The sequence below is a fragment of the Lactuca virosa genome, chromosome 6, assembly GCF_052849685.1.
Source record: "Lactuca virosa cultivar CGN04683 chromosome 6, Lactuca_virosa_CGN04683_v6, whole genome shotgun sequence".
Classification (NCBI taxonomy): Eukaryota; Viridiplantae; Streptophyta; class Magnoliopsida; order Asterales; family Asteraceae; genus Lactuca; species Lactuca virosa.
Window position 1 is genome coordinate 15,390,590 of NC_136431.1, and position 10,552 is coordinate 15,401,141.

Here is a 10,552-nt window from a genome sequence, read left to right on the forward strand (position 1 = left end):
AAAGACGGAATCAATATTTGAAATTTGTGCCTATCCCAAGGAGAGCAAAGTCAAATTTACAGCCTGCACTCTTTCTGATAGGGCCCTTTCATGGTGGAATGGTCACATGAAAGCCCTAACACTCCCGGTGACAAACTCGATGAGCTGGGATGATCTCAAAATCATGATGCTCGAAGAGTACTGCTCAAGGGGCGTGGTACAGAAGCTAGAACAGGAGCTTTGGGACCTCACAATGAACGGCTCTGACATCGAAGCCTACACCGCCAGATTCAGTGACATGGCGATCCTATGCCCCGGAATGATCACTTCGGAGAGCAAGAAAGTAGAACGTTTCATTTGGGGACTATCTCCCCAGATCCAAGGGAATGTAATTGCTGCAAACCCAACAACTTTCGACAGCGCCAAGCGCCTTGCTCAAAAGCTCATTGACCATGGGGTACAGAAGGGCATAATGACTCCCGTCACCGAACAGAAAAGGGAAGTGATAACAAGAGGAAGTTTGGAAGCAAGAAGAAGGGACAACCAACCCAGGAACCTGCAAAGAAACAACAGATTGTGACGGTTCATGCCACTACCACCCCTGCTGCACCAGCACCTGCAAAGCCGTATGCGGGCACTCTCCCAAAGTGTGATAAATGTAACTTTCACCACAACAACGCCTTCCGGGAGATGTAATGTACTAACTGCAACCGGAAGGGGCACACTGCCTGATACTACAGAGCACCCGCACAACAGGCCACCCAACCCACTAATGTGGGGGTGAGCCAAGTATGCTATGGTTGTGGAGAAACAGGCCACTACAAGAGAAACTGTCCAAAGGCCGACAACAGGAATGTTGAGGGAACGGGAAAAGTCCTAGCAATAGGACATGAGGAGGCAAAGAAGGATCAGTGGTCACCGGTACGTTCCTCCTCAATAACATTTATACATGCATACTATTTGATAATGGGGCGGAGAGAAGCTTTGTGAGTCATAAGTTTAAACATCTACTCAAACAAAACCCTCAAACACTAAACGAAACATTTATCGTAGAAATGGCTAACGGAAAAACCGAAACAATAAACGATGTATTCATAAGGTGCACACTAACTTTGAATAACCACTCCTTTCAAATCAACTTAATGCCGGTTACCATAAGGAGTTTTGATGTGATCATCGACATAGACTGGCTAAGTCCTCACCGTGCCGACATTATGTGTTACGAGAAGCTCGTTTGCCTTCACCTACCAAAAAACGAAACCTTGGTCATATACGGTGATAAACCCGGTACAAACCTTTGCCTCATCTCATGTATCAAGGCACATAAGTGTTTACATAAGAAGAACCACGCCTTCTTAGCCCACGTGTTCAATAAAAAGAAAGGAGAAAAGAACATTAAAGACATCCCGGTGGTGTGTAACTTCCCCGATGTGTTTCCCGAAGACCTCACGGGAATACCTCCCGAACGACAGGTCGAATTTAGAATCAACTTGATACCCGTAGCCACACCAATTGCCAAGTCGCCATAGAGATTAGCTCCTGCTGAGATGCAAGAACTTTCCAGCCAATTGAGTGAATTACTGGGCAAGGGATTTATAAGGCCAAGCTTCTCACCCTGGGGAACTTCGGTCTTGTTTGTAAAGAAGAAGGATGGGTCGTTTCGCATCTGCATCGATTACAGAGAACTAAATAAGATCACCGTCAAAAACCGATACCCTCTTCCCCGGATCGACGACCTATTCGATCAGTTGCAAGGGTCAAGTTACTTTTCGAAGATATATTTAAGATCCGGGTACCACCAACTACGGGTCCGATAGGAAGATATACCCAAGACCGCATTCCGAACTCGTTACGGTCACTATGAATTCGTAGTAATGCCCTACGGTCGAACAAAAGCGCCTGCGGCATTTATGGACTTAATGAACCGGGTGTGTCGAACTTACCTAGAAAATTTCGTGATAGTATTCATCAATGACATACTAGTCTACTTCCGAAGTGAGGAAGAGCACCGACAACACCTACGACAAGTTTTGGAAACATTAAGAGCGGAGAAGCTGTATGCGAAGTTCTCCAAATGCGAATTTTGGATCCGAAAAGTGGATTTCTTAGCTCACGTGGTCAGTGAAGAGGGGATACATATGGACCCTTCCAAAATAAAGGAAATTGAAGGATGAGCAACACCAAGAACCCCAACGGAGATCAGGGAATTCTTAGGCCTCGCTGGTTACTACATGAGGTTTATACATAATTTCTCCAAAATCGCTAAACCGCTCACCGCCCCAACTCAGAAGGGTGTAACCTTAATCTAGGAGAGGAAACAAGAAGCTGCCTTCCAAACCTTGAAACAGGCCCTATGCAGCATCCCAGTCTTGTCTCTTCCAGAAGGGACGGAAGACTTCGTAGTCTTTTGTGACGCATCCAATCAAGGATTAGGTTGTGTACTCATGCAGTGAGGAAAGGTCATAGCCTACGCGTCAAGACAACTAAAGAACCACGAGGTGAACTACACCACGCATGACCTTGAGTTGGGAGCAGTCGTGTTTGCACTAAAAATCTGGAGGCACTACCTCTAGGCTATCAGACATCATATAATCAGGAAATTCTATTATGCAATTCCTGAAGATCCCTAGCCTAGTACTAGCATGTTGTTCTATCATATCATAATATCAAATAATTGTATGGTATTTTGGGGTCTACTTACTAGATCCGGCTGATCGTACACCCTACATCCTCCTAAAAACTATTTTGAAAACATTTTTGAAAATCATTTTGAAAATCTTTTCCTTAGTTTGAGACTGGATTCACACAAGTGTTCCTCCAATTCACTCAAACCAAGGCTCTGATATCAACTTGTAATGTCCCAAAAATTTCAACAAAATTTAAACTTTTCAAAACGATCCTTTTAGTAATAAAATGTTTACAAAAATAGTGTTCTCAACCATTATTTGAAAATCAGAGTTTCCCAAGATCCAACCTGTTGTAAAATCAAGGATGTGTACGGTCACGCCTTCGCCTGATCATCTGAAAAACCTGAAACCATAAACAAAACTGTAAGCACAAAGCTTAGTGAGTTTCCTCCAGAGTACCACCACACAAAACAAAACATAAACTCAAACACTCACGCCTGGCCCAATCAACCTCGGGCTGGAATACCAGGCATGTCCACGATGGGTCCAGTCATCCTCGGGATGGAATACCCTCGTATCATAAGCATATTGGCCCAATCAGCCTCGGGTTGGAATACCAATATGTTGGGTCTAATCAACCATCAGGTTGGAATATCGAGGGTTTGTTGGCCTACCGCCTCAACTCTACCGCTCCTCCTGAGCATCTGTGCCTACGGCTTACAGCCGATCCGCACCGGGTATCTTCGCCTACCGCACAAAGCAGGACCGACTCAACCCAACCAACACAATGTGTCGACATATAAACCATCATGATCAAGTAGGCACATAATACAGGCAAACAACAATCATACATCTCACTACTGCCTACTAATCCTCTCGCAACATACAATCCCGCTACTAGCTAACCGCCATAGAATGCGTAACCATAAGTAACCAAAGGTGAGATAGCCACCCGAACATATAGTCCTACTCTAGAGCCACAACCAAACAAGGAACACGTAAGAGAGCCTAGACCAAGAGTTCTCAGGCTATCCTACATAACCACCGACAGCCCCTAAGGGCACTCCATAGATGATAACCAGCAAGCACAGATAACATACAGTTCTACAGGTTATTACCACAAAGCAACATACTCAATACCAGGAGACAGATCTAAGTACATCATATCAGCATACTCAATACCAGAACATAAATCTAGCAAATCACTACAACATAACGACATACTCAATACCAGAACACAATTCTAATGGATCACTACAGCATAATAGCATACTAAATATCAACAATCCAAGGAATGCATAACCGTATATACTCAGAGGTGAGATGGTCACCTGGACAAGTGATCCTACTCTAAAACCACAACCAAACAAGGAATAGGTAAGAGAGCTTAGATCAAGAGTCCTAATTCTATCCTACATGACTATATACAATCCCTAGGGCATCTCTCTACTAATAGATAATCAATACTAGTGGGCCGGCGTTGGTGCCTTAGACCCACGGGTACAGTGAGGCGAAACTCACCTCGATGTGCGTGCAGAAACCACTATAGCAATGAAGGGCTCTACCAGCTTAAACTCACTCCCAAACACCTACAGGAAGATACTTGAGTCAATACCAGATCATAGGTCATAGTCACTTGCAACAGTGACCACCTCACGAAATGACGATTAGGGTTTCACATGAAATGACGATTAGGGTTTCACATGAAATGACAATTATGGTTAAGTAAGAACACTTAACCCATTAAGGACTTAATCACTTAAGGGTATGATTGATTAAGGTTTGATTTAGTCATTTTCGGGTGAAATAATAATCCGGTCAACAGCCCAAATACGCGCCCGATTATTACCCAAAATAGAGCTCCTCAATTCTAGGGTTTTTACATAAAATGATAACTAGGGTTAGTGTTCCACACTTAGCCCATTAAGAACTTAATCCATTAAGTCCAATATCGCATCAAGTTAATTGTGAAGTATTATTAAATATTATTTTAGGTTTAATTAATAGTTTTAACGTCGGTCCCGGCCTACTCCAAAATTAGGGTTTTCTTGATATTAGGGTTTTCTAAACCCTAATTAGGGTTTCCAACCCCAAAAGTTAATTGATTATCTAATTAAATAAATATATAATTAATAAATTGGAAACCACCCACTGCCACCTTGGGAAGTGGTGGTCAGCGGCGGTCCATGGCGGCAGGATGTGGCAGCCACCCGCGCACGGCGGCGGTTAAGTAATAATTCCACAATCCAACATACATACAGTTTATTACAAAAAACACAAACACACACACACACACACTAGTACCAAAAGAATATGAAAAGGCCCAACACAACCACCAAAAACGGTGGCCGGCGGCGGCAGGAGGTGGCTGCTACCACCCTACAGTGGTGGTGGTGGTTTTTCTTCAGTCTCCGGTCAAGCAAAACCCAGAATAACATCCAATGGAAATAAACACATACACTACAACACACATAGTACACACACAAAGCCACCACACGCGGTAGCTGGTGGCGGCAGAAAAGGGAAACACTGGCGGCAGCCACCATGGTTGGCTGCCATGGTGGTTCTTCAAGTTTTCCGGCCAACAAAACACACACACGACATGCACCAACTAGCAACAACAGCACACACACACACATAATAAAACACGATTATAACCACCGTCTCGGTGGAAAACGATGGTCGGAGATGACAGCAACGAGATATTGCGTCGAGCGGCAGCGGGCGTGGGTTGGGACGGAGCAACAGAGGATATGGAGTAGCAGGGATACGACCGAGAACGATACCAGCAGCAACCTCACGACGTCGTCCTTGCTCTTCTGATCTCTAAACCGATGTGACTTTGTCTCGGGGTTCTCGTCGGTCCTCAATACCGCTGGCAGCAAAGGTTCACCGGTGATAGTAAGAAAGGAAGGGGGTGGCGGCGGCTGGTGAACATATGGCGGCTATCTTTTAGAAAATAGGGTTAGGGTTTTAGGGTATATAAGGGACGAGGGAAGGGAGTGGAAAGGAGTCGGGTTCAAGTCCCGTTCTTTTATAAAACTTAGATACGTTTTTACTATTTTAGCCCCTGCCTCCATAAATTAATTCAGAAATGGTCCAATATTTACACTACAACCCCAACTCTACCAAATCCTTTACATCTCAGGTCCTAATGTTACAATATAGCCCCCATTTTCATGAAATTATAATATTTAACTCCCCCGCTAACACTGATCAATTAATACAGACTTAGGGCTAAAATAAAATAAAATATAAAATATATCTCGAGACTTTAGGGTTTATTATTTATTTATTTATCTACTTATTTTATTTATCATTATTATTTTCTTTATTTATTTTATTACTTATTTTCTTTTACTTATTTTATTTTTTTTAACAGAATGTTACAATTTTGTTGATGATAGGATTTTTGGATGGATTACAGACGAAATTAGCCGTCAAAATTTTGCATTTGTCTAGTAATGCGAAGAGCTTTTAAGTATTTGTTAGTTCATAACAAGTGATTCTTGATAATCCGAAGTTCCCAATCCGAGTTGATGTCTGTCCGAGATGATGTAGCTTCCAATGTGATGAGTTTTCGATGTAACATGTATACTCTGTTGTTAGGAAATTGAATGATTATGTTATTCTATTTTTCATGTTATGTTTGTATTTTACATGAAGTCGATAAGGTCAAACCTTCATGTGTCATCTTTATAGTACACTTGTGTTAGTATTTGATTGATCTTAGGTTTTTATAAATGGGACCATCACATGTAATTTGGAACACCTTTTTCACCTTTTACCTTATGATATAAAATCAAGAATCATTCAGTCAAATATCAACATTCTTCTTGTTCTTATTTTATAACTTATCATATCATCTTGAATACTTTGTTGAGTTATCATCTTCAAGACTTGACTGGTTTACCAGACTTGACTACAACTTTATTATCAGCCATCATTCTTTTGTTTAATTCAAGGTTTGAGTTTTCAATCCTTGTCCATGCAATCCTTATTCTCTTAATTAGTATCAGAGCATAAGTGGTTGTCCTTTGAATCCATAAGATCAGATTATAGTTGGTTAAGATTACCTTGGTATCTTAATCATTTCTATGTTCAGGATAAAAGTTCTTCTATATACTATTCTTGCTCAAATATCTAACAACAATGGCTACTCATAATCAATCTCAACAAATGTATTCAATGCAACTAGAAAATAGTGTGGTTGCCCTTCCAGATCCCCATTACTAGTTGGTGAAGAATATGATCACTGGAGAGTCAGAATGGAAAGATTATTGATTGGAAGAGAAAAAAGTGAATAAATATGGAGGTCTGTGAAAGAAGGTCCTCACGTACCTATTAGGGAAATGGTTAGAGATGTTGCTACTACTCTCATGGGTTAGAATGAGCTCTGACATGCTCCCATAATAGCCAATGACATTGAGAAACTCCATGCCGACCAAATCGCGCTTTCCAAAATGGTATTCGAAGCTCCTCCATCTCTCTTTGAGCACATTAAGTTGTGAAAATATGCCAAAGAGATATGTGACACCTTTCAAGATCTGTTTGAGGGATCGGAAAACATGAAATACAAGTAGTTGACCTCTGTGGTGAATGAATTCGATATATTCACTACAACACCTGGTGAATTTGTAGCATTGGTATCAAACCGGTACAGAATAGTGGTGAACAACATGAATGCACATGGTGTTGTCCGAACTCCTCTGAGTACAACTTGAAGTTCATTGACAGCCTTGGAAAAGGATGGGTAGATTTCCTTCTTTCACATCTTTAAGGTATTTTAGGCAGCTTCTCTTCTAATGCCCCTTTGGGCACAGTGAAAGCAAACGACCTCTTCCGGATCACTGATAGGTGGGACTTCATAGTTAGCTTCCCATTTGACTCATTAGACTCTCCAATGCAAGCCTTCCCTTTCCATTTGGATTGGGAAGTGGTTTTTCTTTTCTTTCCTTGGACTAGATGAATCGTCATGACAGGAGCACTTGCAGCACTAAAAGGATGAGATTTTTGCATACATACTCCAGCCGTTTGCAACAAGTTATGGAGTTGCATCAACTTCTTTTCTGTATTGGTCGAATGATAGGTCAAGATGAACTAATCATAACAAATTTTCAAGGAGTTAACAACCATATCAATGGCCAACTCATTGTCGAAATTAACATTTAGCTTCTTCAATCTTTCCACGTGTCTCTGTATTTTCTGCACATAAGCACACACATATTCTCCTTATTTGAGCTTGCATGCCATTAGCGCTTTGATGATCTCATAGTGTTCTTTCCTAGCTTTCTTTTGAAACATTTTACCAAGAGTTATGTTCATCTCATAGTGTTCTCGCCACCACTGAAGGATTATCGGAGCAGCCGCCATGTTCAGTCGCCGGCGAAGACGAAGAAGGCACGACGAGATCGGGAAACATGGTTCGTGGGTGCTTTTGCGGTTCGTGGGTGGTCGCACACTCTCTCTTCACGTCTCTTCTGCTGCTGCCCAAGCCTACGCTCGCCGCCGCCTTGCTGCTGTCGCTTCCGGCCGTTGCTCGTCGCCAAGAAGGTTGCGGCTGCGTTTTCTTTGTCGGGTGTGGGCTGCCGATTCGCATCTGTTCATGGCAGTGCTGTGTGGGTTATTTCACGCATGGGTGCATGTGTTGTGTTGCTGAATGGTTGGAGGCCAAAAGGAATCACCTCCACCACCGTGAGGTGGTGGCTGTCCTCGTAAAATCACCCCTGCCGCCGCCAAACGCCACCAAGAGGGTGGAGGTGCTCCTGTTCCGGGAAAGACTTATGTGTGGGTGTGATTTATGTGGAAGTGTGTGTTGTGTGTGTTTTGTTTAGTCAGAATCCTCGAGAAAAGCCACCGCCACCACCGGCCACATTAGGATGGCTGTGTGTGTGTTATTTTGGATTAAGCTTTGTAATTGTAATTAGCATGGATTAATGAAAAAGAACCATAACCACCACCGTAAGGTGGTGGCCGCCGCCGTGTGCCGCCGTTGACCACCACTACCCGATGTGGTAGTGGGTGGTGCCCCACTAGCAAACCCTAATTGACCCAATGGGCTTAAGGATTAGTTTTGGGCCAATTGGGCCATGTTTGGGTGGAAAACCCTAATTGTGAGTATTTGGGCCTTGGACTTATTGGACCCACCTTTGGGCCATTGAGATTGGATTGTGTATTAAACCCAATTTCTCCATATCATTTATCTAGTAGAGTAAATGACTTAATGGATTAAGTTCTTAATGGGTTAAGTAAGAAACACTTAACTCTAATCATCATTCCATGTGAAAACCCTAATTTGTTGGGTTTGCAGTTGGACCTCCTGTTGGGCCTAGATGTTTTCGGCTATTGATGGACCATCCAAGAATAATCAAATGGACTAGAGTAATTAGTTGGGCTTTAAGGTAAGGCCCATATGAAGGATTGGGCCCAATTTGAAAAATTGGGCCATAGTTTGGGGCCTAGATGGTTGTATGATATTGGGCCCCTAGAATGAGACATGTTGGACTGGACTGAACAATTGGGCCTTAAGGGAAGTCCATGTAGAGGTTTGGGCCCAATTTGGAAAATTGGGCCATATGTTGGGCTTTAAGCTATAGTTGGAATTTTGGGCCTTTGGATTTGGCATTGGGCTTGAATCAAGCCCAGTTAGGGGTAAAGTAGTCTTTTACCCCCAAGCATGGACTTATGACTATGAGTTGGAACCCAATCATTAATTGGGTGTTATTTTTATATTGACAGATCGGGAATCTGTCATCCAGCTTGATGATTTGTCAGCCAGCAGCCCATGATTTATTCGCGGGACTTCAACAGTACGAGGTGAGTCCTCTTCCAGTAGGAACGGGTCTAAGGCACCAAGGCCGGCCCATATATGAGATATGATAGTAGCTAAGTGTGGGCGGGGCCCGTATCTCATTATTATTGAGTATAGATATCATTCAGATTATTGGATTGCTATACTTGTTGTCTGTGTGATGCTTGTATGTGTTGTTAGGAATACGAGTGTGGGCGGGGCCCGTATCTCATAGATAGCTGATATAGTATATATTTATGTGCTAGTGATATTTGTTGTTCGTTTAGAGCTTGTATGTATTTTCATGACTAGTGAGTGTGGGCGGGGCCCGTATCTCACAGTAGCCGAGTGTGGGCGGGGCCCGTATCTCTTATTATTCGAGTGTGGGCGGGGCCTGTATCTCGTAACTGTACTGGATTATGATATATGATTGAACGATAGATTAGTTATACATATTGTCTGTGTGATACTTGTATGTTTTGGCATAACAGCTGAGTGTGACGGGGCCCGTATCTCAAAGTAGTCGAGTGTGGGCGGGGCCCGTATCTCGAAGTAGCTGAGTGTGGGCGGAGCCCGTATCTCAGAGATAGCGGAGTGTGGGCGGGGCCCGTAACTCCTAGTTAGCGGAGTGTGGGCGGGGCCCATATCTCCTAGTTGCATGTTATATGTGCATGGTATGTGGTAGTTTGGGAAGACTCACTAAGCTTCGTGCTTACGGTTTTCAGTTTTGGTTTCAGGTACTTCGGTTTCCAAAAGAGGAGCTCAGGATGATTGCAGTGTACACACCATTTATTCAGCCTGGGATGTTTATACTCTGACATATATTTGACAGACATTAAGATATTCTTGGGATACACGATTCATGATTTCTATATGTTGAATGATAGATATGGTTTTATTAATGATTTAAAACGAAATTTTTAGACTGTATTTTTGGGATGTTACAGATACATTACCAAACATCACAACCCTATGGGTCCTTTTATAGCTGCCATGTATCAAAGGATAAACCCTAATTTGAATGTTAATATAATATATTTTAATACTATTTAAATTTGTTTCATTATATACACTGAAGGCTTCGAGAACCATTTTGACAGGCTCCCAAAACCATCCAAAAACGAGGGTTCTAGAATCCCTCATTTGCTCAACTTTT

General features: G+C 42.6%; 1 long non-coding RNA gene across 1 annotated transcript; it reads left to right on the forward strand.

Annotated features, from left to right (window-relative positions):
• The first annotated feature begins 7,959 nt into the window (after positions 1 to 7,959).
• LOC145121196 (uncharacterized) lies at positions 7,960 to 10,276 on the forward strand. The gene is made up of 3 exons (XR_013714530.1): positions 7,960 to 8,393; positions 9,345 to 9,422; positions 10,134 to 10,276. It is a non-coding gene; the product is annotated as an uncharacterized LOC145121196 (long non-coding RNA).
• The last annotated feature ends 276 nt before the right edge of the window (positions 10,277 to 10,552 follow it).